Consider the following 7,882-nt stretch of genomic DNA (forward strand, 5'->3'; position numbering starts at 1 on the left):
GGGCACCATCAGCTTTCTTCACCACATTTGCTTATTCACCCGCTTTGTCTTCAGCGGTTGTGTCGGGAAGGTGAGCTGGATGGCTATTTTAAATGGTATTGTCTTTCTAAGTTCCTTGTCAGAATTTTCTTTGCTAGTGTAGAAGAATCCAACTGATTTTTGTATGTTGATTTTGAACTCTTCCACTTCACTGAACCCTTTTGTCAGTTCCAGAAGTGTCTGGTGCCTGGACCTCCTGTAGTGTGGCCTGTCAATCCCCGGGACAGATTCATTCCACCCACTTTGGACCTCTGCACCCACTACCCTGTGGCCCCCACTGTCTCTGCTTTGTCATCCTGTTTCTAGTTCATCAACTTCCACAAGTTAGGAGAAGCCTGACTTGAATTCAACTGAATTTACCTGTTTCTACAACTGAAAAGCCAAATCTTGATATAAATCTCATTCTATATATAACACACATATGTCACTGGTTTTGATTCCTAGAGAGCACACCTAGCATGGTAAGGTCTGTTGAAATCATTTTTAAAAATCTGAAGACCCGTGTCCTCTGGTCCTGATAGAAGCTTGTAGGGAATAGTCTAGGGCAGTGGTTCTCAACCTTCCTAATGCCGTGACCCTTTAATACAGTTCCTCATGTGGTGGTGACCCCCCCCTCAACCAAAAAATTATTTTCCTTGCTACTTCATAACTGTCATTTTGCTACTGTTATGAATCATAATGTAAATATCTGATATGCCGGATAAATTTTCACTGTTATAAATGGAACATAATTAAAGGATAGTGATTAATCACAAAACCATATGTAATTATAATGTTAAAATATAATTATTTTATATTTTTATTTTATATTTACTCTCCCAAGGGGTCGTGATCCACAGTTCGAGAACCGCTGGTCAAGTGGCTTTGGGACTTGTCTGTAGCTTCCCAGAAAGACTCTGGGGATTGATGCAAAATACTGGAGGGCAAGCTTATGGCAGAAACCTTTCCAATACAGGCCTAACTTGAGTTAAGATGAGAACTAGTAGGATGGGCAGGGGTATTGGAGGCTGAGTGGCAGGAGTTTTGCATTCCATGTGGGAGCTCTGGGCTCCAGTCCTGGTCCATGCACCTCATACGCAGCCATCTCCCATCTGCCAGTGAAGGTTTGCATGTTGTTATGATGCTGAACAGGCTTCACCAGAGCCTCCAGACTGAGGCAGACTAGAAGGAAATACCTAGTCGTCTACTTCTGGACATTAGCTAGTGGAAACGCTATTGGTCACAATGGTCTGTTCAACACAAATTATAGGAATTACCCAAATCTAGGCAGAATTTTGTACCATTCTGCACAGGTCCCCCCTAACAGTAGTTAGCAGCAATAACTAATAACAACAATAAGGTATATGGGGCAATCAGGGTTAGTTAAGGATGCCTGCTATTGGTTTATTTTGCCCATTTCAGATGTTGTTAGACAGAAGCCAACTGTTCTTTTTGCCTGGTCTTTGTACACTGATGCAATATTTGCTCAACCTGGATCAGCACATTCCGACCTTTGCGATGGTTTTTGTTAGTCAGGCAACAGTGGGGATATTAGAACCAATGAAACTGATTGCATAGACAATCAGCAGCATCTACTAAGCCAGGCTGCACCATCACAATCTATTCAGCCTTGAAGAGGATCATTCTAAGCGAATGTGTTACATTGAGTCTTCTAGAGAAACAAAAATGTACAAGAAAGAAATGTATACCCCAGGGGCTTAAGTGGAGAGCAAATATTTTGAGAATGATGAGGGGCAATGAATGTACAAATGTGCTTTACACAATTGATGTATGTATGGATTGTGATAAGAGTTGTATGAGCCCCTAATACAATGATTTAAAAAAAAGAAAGAAAGAAATGTATATCAAGAAAGCAGCTTCCCAGGATGACCACTGGCCTACATCCCAAGGAGCTAGATGCAAGATCCAGGCCAGCAGGAGGATGAAATGTGTCAAATGTGAATACTCACCAAATGGTTACTTCTGCAGATGACGACTTTATCAATCAACTGGATAGGATGATATGACATGTGGAAACCACTCATCTTTTTTCCTCAGCCCCACCTACCATTCCTCATTGTGCCCATGAAAAAAAATGATGAAAGTGGCAAGAGTGGAGGTTACGCATGGCTCAGCAACATGAACTTCCCCCCATCAAGGCCAACATGTCTACTTCCCAATCTGCCAGCAGCAGGGACCAAAATATATGGTGGCAGGTTGATTGCATAGGACCACTTCCATTATGAAAATGACATTTTGTTCTTACTGAATATGCATTTACTCTGGATACAGATTTGCCTTCCATAAATTCAATACTTCTGCCAAAACTCCCATCAGACGACTTACAAGATACCTTATCCATAGGCACGATATATCCCACACAGCATTACCTCAGATCAAGGGACTCACTTCACAGAAAATGAAGAGCAGCAATGGCCCGTGTGCATCGAATTCACTGGTCTTTCCATGTTCTCTATCCTCCTGAAGCAGGTGGCTTCATAGAATGATAGAATGGCTTTCTAAAGAGCATATAGAGGCTACATATGTTCTAAACTACCACCCAACATATGGTGCTATTTCTCTAATAGCCAAGATTCACAGTTCCAGGACCCAAGGGATGGAAATGCGAGTGGCACACCACTCATTCTTACTCTTAGTGAACCACTCACAGCATTTTTGCTTCCTATCCTTGCGACCTATGCTCTTCAGATATGGAGAGCCTAGATTAGTGTGTTATCATTTGGACACATGTTAGTTGGATCAGGTTAGACACAGTATGATTTTATTGTGAGCATTGTTTGGAGATTATGTGTATAGATATCAAGTTGACAAAGGGTGGATTGTGATAGTTGGTTTGTTTTGCTTTGTCAATTTGGCTGCACCTTTAAGAAGATATGGCTGAAGTGATACCTTTCACTCAGGTCAAAGTCTGATGTCTCTTGGTGGGTGTGATATATTTGGTATCCACAAAATGAGATGCTTCAGAGAACTCTTTCTCTCTTCTTGCTGGAACCTGCATCTGTTACATCTGCCTCTGGTTCATTGAACTTGGGCTACAGCTTTCCCTATCACCTGCTAATAAAGGGAGCTATCAGAAGTCTCCAATAATATGTAATCTGGCTCCACTAATGGGTGATTTTATGGCTTCCCCATTTCTCAGCTTTCCAACACCAAAAAATCACGAGTCAGGGAGACTTCTGCTTAATATCTGACACACAGACTTGAACCAACCTGGACCTAATCTTGCCTACAACCATGTAATCCATTTTTCACTATCTTCTCTGTCTCTATCTCTATTAATCTATCTACACACGAGGGAGTACACCACCCCCACCCTCCACCACCAAAACAGGAAAAGCTCTGCAGGGTAGAGCTTATGCAGTATGCATTTTTCCAGCTATGTGAGTACCCAGCAACTTGCTCTAAGTGCACCTAGTGACTTCACCTGGGAAGGTTCTCTCTGGTCACAGTGAATTTTTTCATAAAAGCAGTTTCATTTGAACCTCATTTTTTGTGATACCCAACTTAAGAGAACAGTGTGCAGCTGTGGAATTTTGTTTCTTGCTCAAGAAAAATGCTGCAGAAACCGTTGTGATGTTGAACACAGCTTACAAGTACAGCACCATGGAAAAAACTCAAGCGTATGAGTGGTTTTCTCATTTTCCAAAAGGTTAAATGACAATTGATGACACACCTCATTCTCGTCAACTTCCCAAATGGATGAAAATGTTGACAAAATTTGTGCACCTATGCTCAAAGACCAGCCATGTACCAATGAAGAGATGGGGAAGTTATCTAGACTATCTTGGAGCTCGGTTCAGCTAAATATAACGGAAGATTTGGGAATGAGAAGGGCCACTGCGAAATTTGTGCCTCGGGTTCTTATCGACCAGGGAAAAACGAGTTGAGCAGAAATATTCTGTGCTTTGAAAGAATAACTCCGTAGCACCCAGACTTTTTTGCAAAGGTCATTAGTGGTAATGAGACATGGTGCTATTCTTATGACCCTGATATCAAACCTCAGTCAAACCAATGGAAGACACCATCATCATCTCACCCCCCAAAAGCTCGTCAATTGAAATAAAAAATCAATATGATGCTCATTTGTGTTTTTTGATGTGAGGGGGATAGTGCATTTGAAGTTCGTTCCACCAGGTCAGACTGTTAATCAAGCTTTCTATTTAGAGATTCTGAAAAGATTGTGTAACAGTGTGTGACAGAAAAGACCTGACTTGTGGCAGACGGGGACTGGTTCTGCCACCACAACAATGCACCCATTCACACAGCCATCTCAGTGCACCAGTTTTTGGCAAAAAAATAGCATGCCTCTCTTGCCCCACACACCTTATTTACCTGACTTTGCTCCATGTGACTTCTTTTTGTTTCTGCAAATGAAGAGGGACATGAAAGGACAACGATTTCCTTACATAGAAGAGATGAAGAAAAAATGAGAGCCATCCAAATATGAATTTGAAAAATATTTCCAAGAAAGGAATCACAGATTTGACAAATGTATTAAGTGTAATGGAGAGTATTTTGAAGATGCTAAGGTTGCTTTGTAAAAAAAATTTAAATACATAGCTTTGAAAAAAAATCCATTTGGGGGGGAGTATCCCCTTGTGTGTGCGCGCGCGCATGAAGTTCTTGAGCATTTCATTCATATGGACATATGGCAGAGTTTACTCTCGCTGGCAAGAAATGAATTGGGAAAGACTTGGTAATGGTCAGATGTTGAAGGAGGGGGCAAATGTACCCATAGTACAAAGGGAAAACAACGGTTTCTGATACAGAACTGAATTGGTCTTATTTTCAGAAAATCTTCTAAGTTCCACCAAAGAGTTCTCTCTCACCCTGCCTATCCATTGTGTTTCCTCTGCAACAGAAGGCCATGTGGGCAGTAGGAAGGCAGATAGACCTGGGCAAAAGACAGATAGTTTGAGGTGTTATGGGGAGTCTGAAGAGTCACTCAGAGCTTCCTCAGAAAGCAATAAGAGAGCTCAAATGAAGGAATTTCCAGAACTGGTATTTTTTAGTAGCTTGGGGAGCATGTGTGGGGGCTAGAGTCTGCCTTTATTATGCTAAATGGGTTTTTACTAGTGCACTAAGTTAGAATTTGAGACTAAAAAGTTCAAAAACGAAGGCAAAATCTTCTGTAATTACATTTTAAAGGATTTTAAAAGAAACTTCCACTCCTGACCTTACTCTTCACACCACTTCAAGGATAAAATTGACAATCCAACTCAGCATTCCATAAGGGAGGCACACAGTAAACCACCTTAATTCAAGTACAAGAATTTTGTGAAAGCTAATTCAATCTATTATCTCACTCAATACCTGTTCTTGACTTGGATCCAAACACTACACATTGTACTAGACACACAAAAGAGATACTAAAACAAAATTTGATTATTCACCTCCAAAACTAACAAATTAAGATTAATATACCCCCCTCCTATTTTCCAGCTCTTCCAAGGGTTTGATTTCTTCTTTTTTCCTCTGATATTAAAGAAAAATACCAGAGTTGGGTTTAGTAGCTCATTTCCTTCAAAATAGACACCCTTCCATTTTTCCAAGTTTGAAAAATTGGAGTCTCTCTATCTCCTCTCTAATCCATCTTCAGATCCTTTTGGATTTTCTCCTTCTCTTTCAAGCAATAAACTAGCCCAATTCATTATTTCACAGCTGAATTATTACACCAAATTCTAGTTTGGATTTGTCCCCACACCTATAATCTACAATTTCTCCTCAAAATTTTTATCATTGATTTGTAAGGCCCCTCACTAATTGCTCCCTAGCCCAATATTACCGTTTCTACTATTTATGGAAGCCAACTGGATCAATAGTAACATCATGATGGACAGAGAAAAGATTTAGTTTGCCAGGCAGTTCATTTTGCTTGGTTCCAAAGTCAATACTCAAGAAAACAGTACTTAAGAAATTAAATGGCATATTGCATTGGGCAAATCAGCTGCAAAAATCCTATATAAAGTGTTAAAGAGCAGAGATGTCCCTGATGACTAAGGTGTGCCTGACCAAAGCCATGGTACTTTGAATTGTTTCATAAGCATGAGAAACCTGGACTGTGAATAAGGAAGGAAGACTGGAGAATTGAGGCATTTAACTCGTTATTGGCAAAGGATACTGAGTATACCATAGACTGCTAGAAGAGGGAATAGCTCTATCTTAGAAGAAGTACAATTAGAAGGCTTCTTAGACGCAAGAATGGTGAGATGTTGCCTCACATAATTTAGACAGAAAAGAGTTGATCCTTGAAATGTTTTCAGGAGGAACCAGCTTCTGGAGAAGGACATCGTGCTTGGTCACACAGAGGATCAGTGCAAAGGGAGCAGGCCTTCAGTGAGACGAATGGACTCCAGCAATGACCCCAAACCTAAGGACTGTGAGGATGGCACAGAAGCCAGGAGTGCTTTCTCGTGTTGTACATAGGGGCTCCATGGGTTGGAAACAATTTTTAGCAATTCAATAGCATCCAACAGCAACAACAACAACTACATAGGAATGCTTCAGTCCATTTAAACCCATATGCTTCTCTTCTATGTCCTACTTGCTCTCTTCCGATGCTACATCAATGACAACATTTTGTTTGGCATACATTCTTTTCACTTTTTGATTAATGCTTATCCTTTGCATCCTACAGAGTGCAGCTTGAAAACATCAGGCTGAAGAACCATCCACTGAGTGAGTGCTCTAGTATCCTTTATTCCTTGCACTCAACAAAATATAATATTTCAAGCATATTATTTTGCACTCACTGAAATATTGTTTTCATGGTCAACTTTGGCTTCCCATATCTGACCTCCCCCATTTGCCCCTTTCCCGTGGGGGAAGGAAAAAAAAAAGAATCTTCCCTTCACTTTCATCTTCAGGTTATAATTGCCTCAGCACTCTGAACCCAGCAGATCTCAAATTAGTGCTATTGATTGGTTGATTGAGATGCTTAACTTAGTCTAAACATTTCATCTATTCCTTTGTGTTTCCTTGGTGAGTTAGAACACAGCTGCTCGGGTGTCCTTTCAGTGGCCTGAAAGCACACAGAGAAAAGATCTCCCACGTGGCTTCCTGCGGTGTCTCCTTTTCCTAGCAATTGCCATAGTCATCATAAGATTCTAGTGTAACTGGAGGATGTGTGTCTCAGCATTAACCCATCGCTCTGATAGAAATATGGTTTAAATATATCCCGTTAAGAATTTGTGATGGTGGATTATTAAAGTGATTTCTACAGATAACTTTAAAACTATATGGTAAGTATACTTATAAAAAAGAATGGCTGGAGTATGCTTCCCAAACAAATATATGACACGATTTTAGTTTTTAACACAATAAAATCTTATTTCACCACTACTCAAAGTCCTTTGAATGATAGGAAACTTCATATGGTGACTCAGTAACCGAAAATATTACAGCTATCTGTGGCTCTCTGCACATCACAATGTACCACATATGGCTTCCAGAATACCACGAGCAGAGAGGAGAGGACTGAAACAACTGGGCACTGACTTCTATCTGCTGTGGCTGAGAAGAGACACCAATCAGTTCCAGTCACATTTAATTGGCTAGAATAAGTCATGTGGCTCTCCCTGACCACAAGACCATGAGTAATTGGTGAGCAGTGACTATTTCTATCTATATACAGCTTAGCTTTGCAGAGTTAACATAGATTTCAAAATTATATTACTAAGAAGAGGGTGTTGGAGGCCTGGTAGGGTGTGATCAAGTGCAATGTAACTGAGAGGAATTACTGAAGCCCAAATGAAGGCTGAATATGATAGTGGGACAAGAGGAAAGTAAAAGGAAATAGAGGAAAGATCTAGGAGGCAAAGGGCATTTATAGAGGTCTAAATAC

Source organism: Echinops telfairi, unplaced genomic scaffold (genome assembly GCF_000313985.2).
Source record: "Echinops telfairi isolate 266 unplaced genomic scaffold, ASM31398v2 ScPeMD7_13;HRSCAF=56, whole genome shotgun sequence".
Classification (NCBI taxonomy): Eukaryota; Metazoa; Chordata; class Mammalia; order Afrosoricida; family Tenrecidae; genus Echinops; species Echinops telfairi.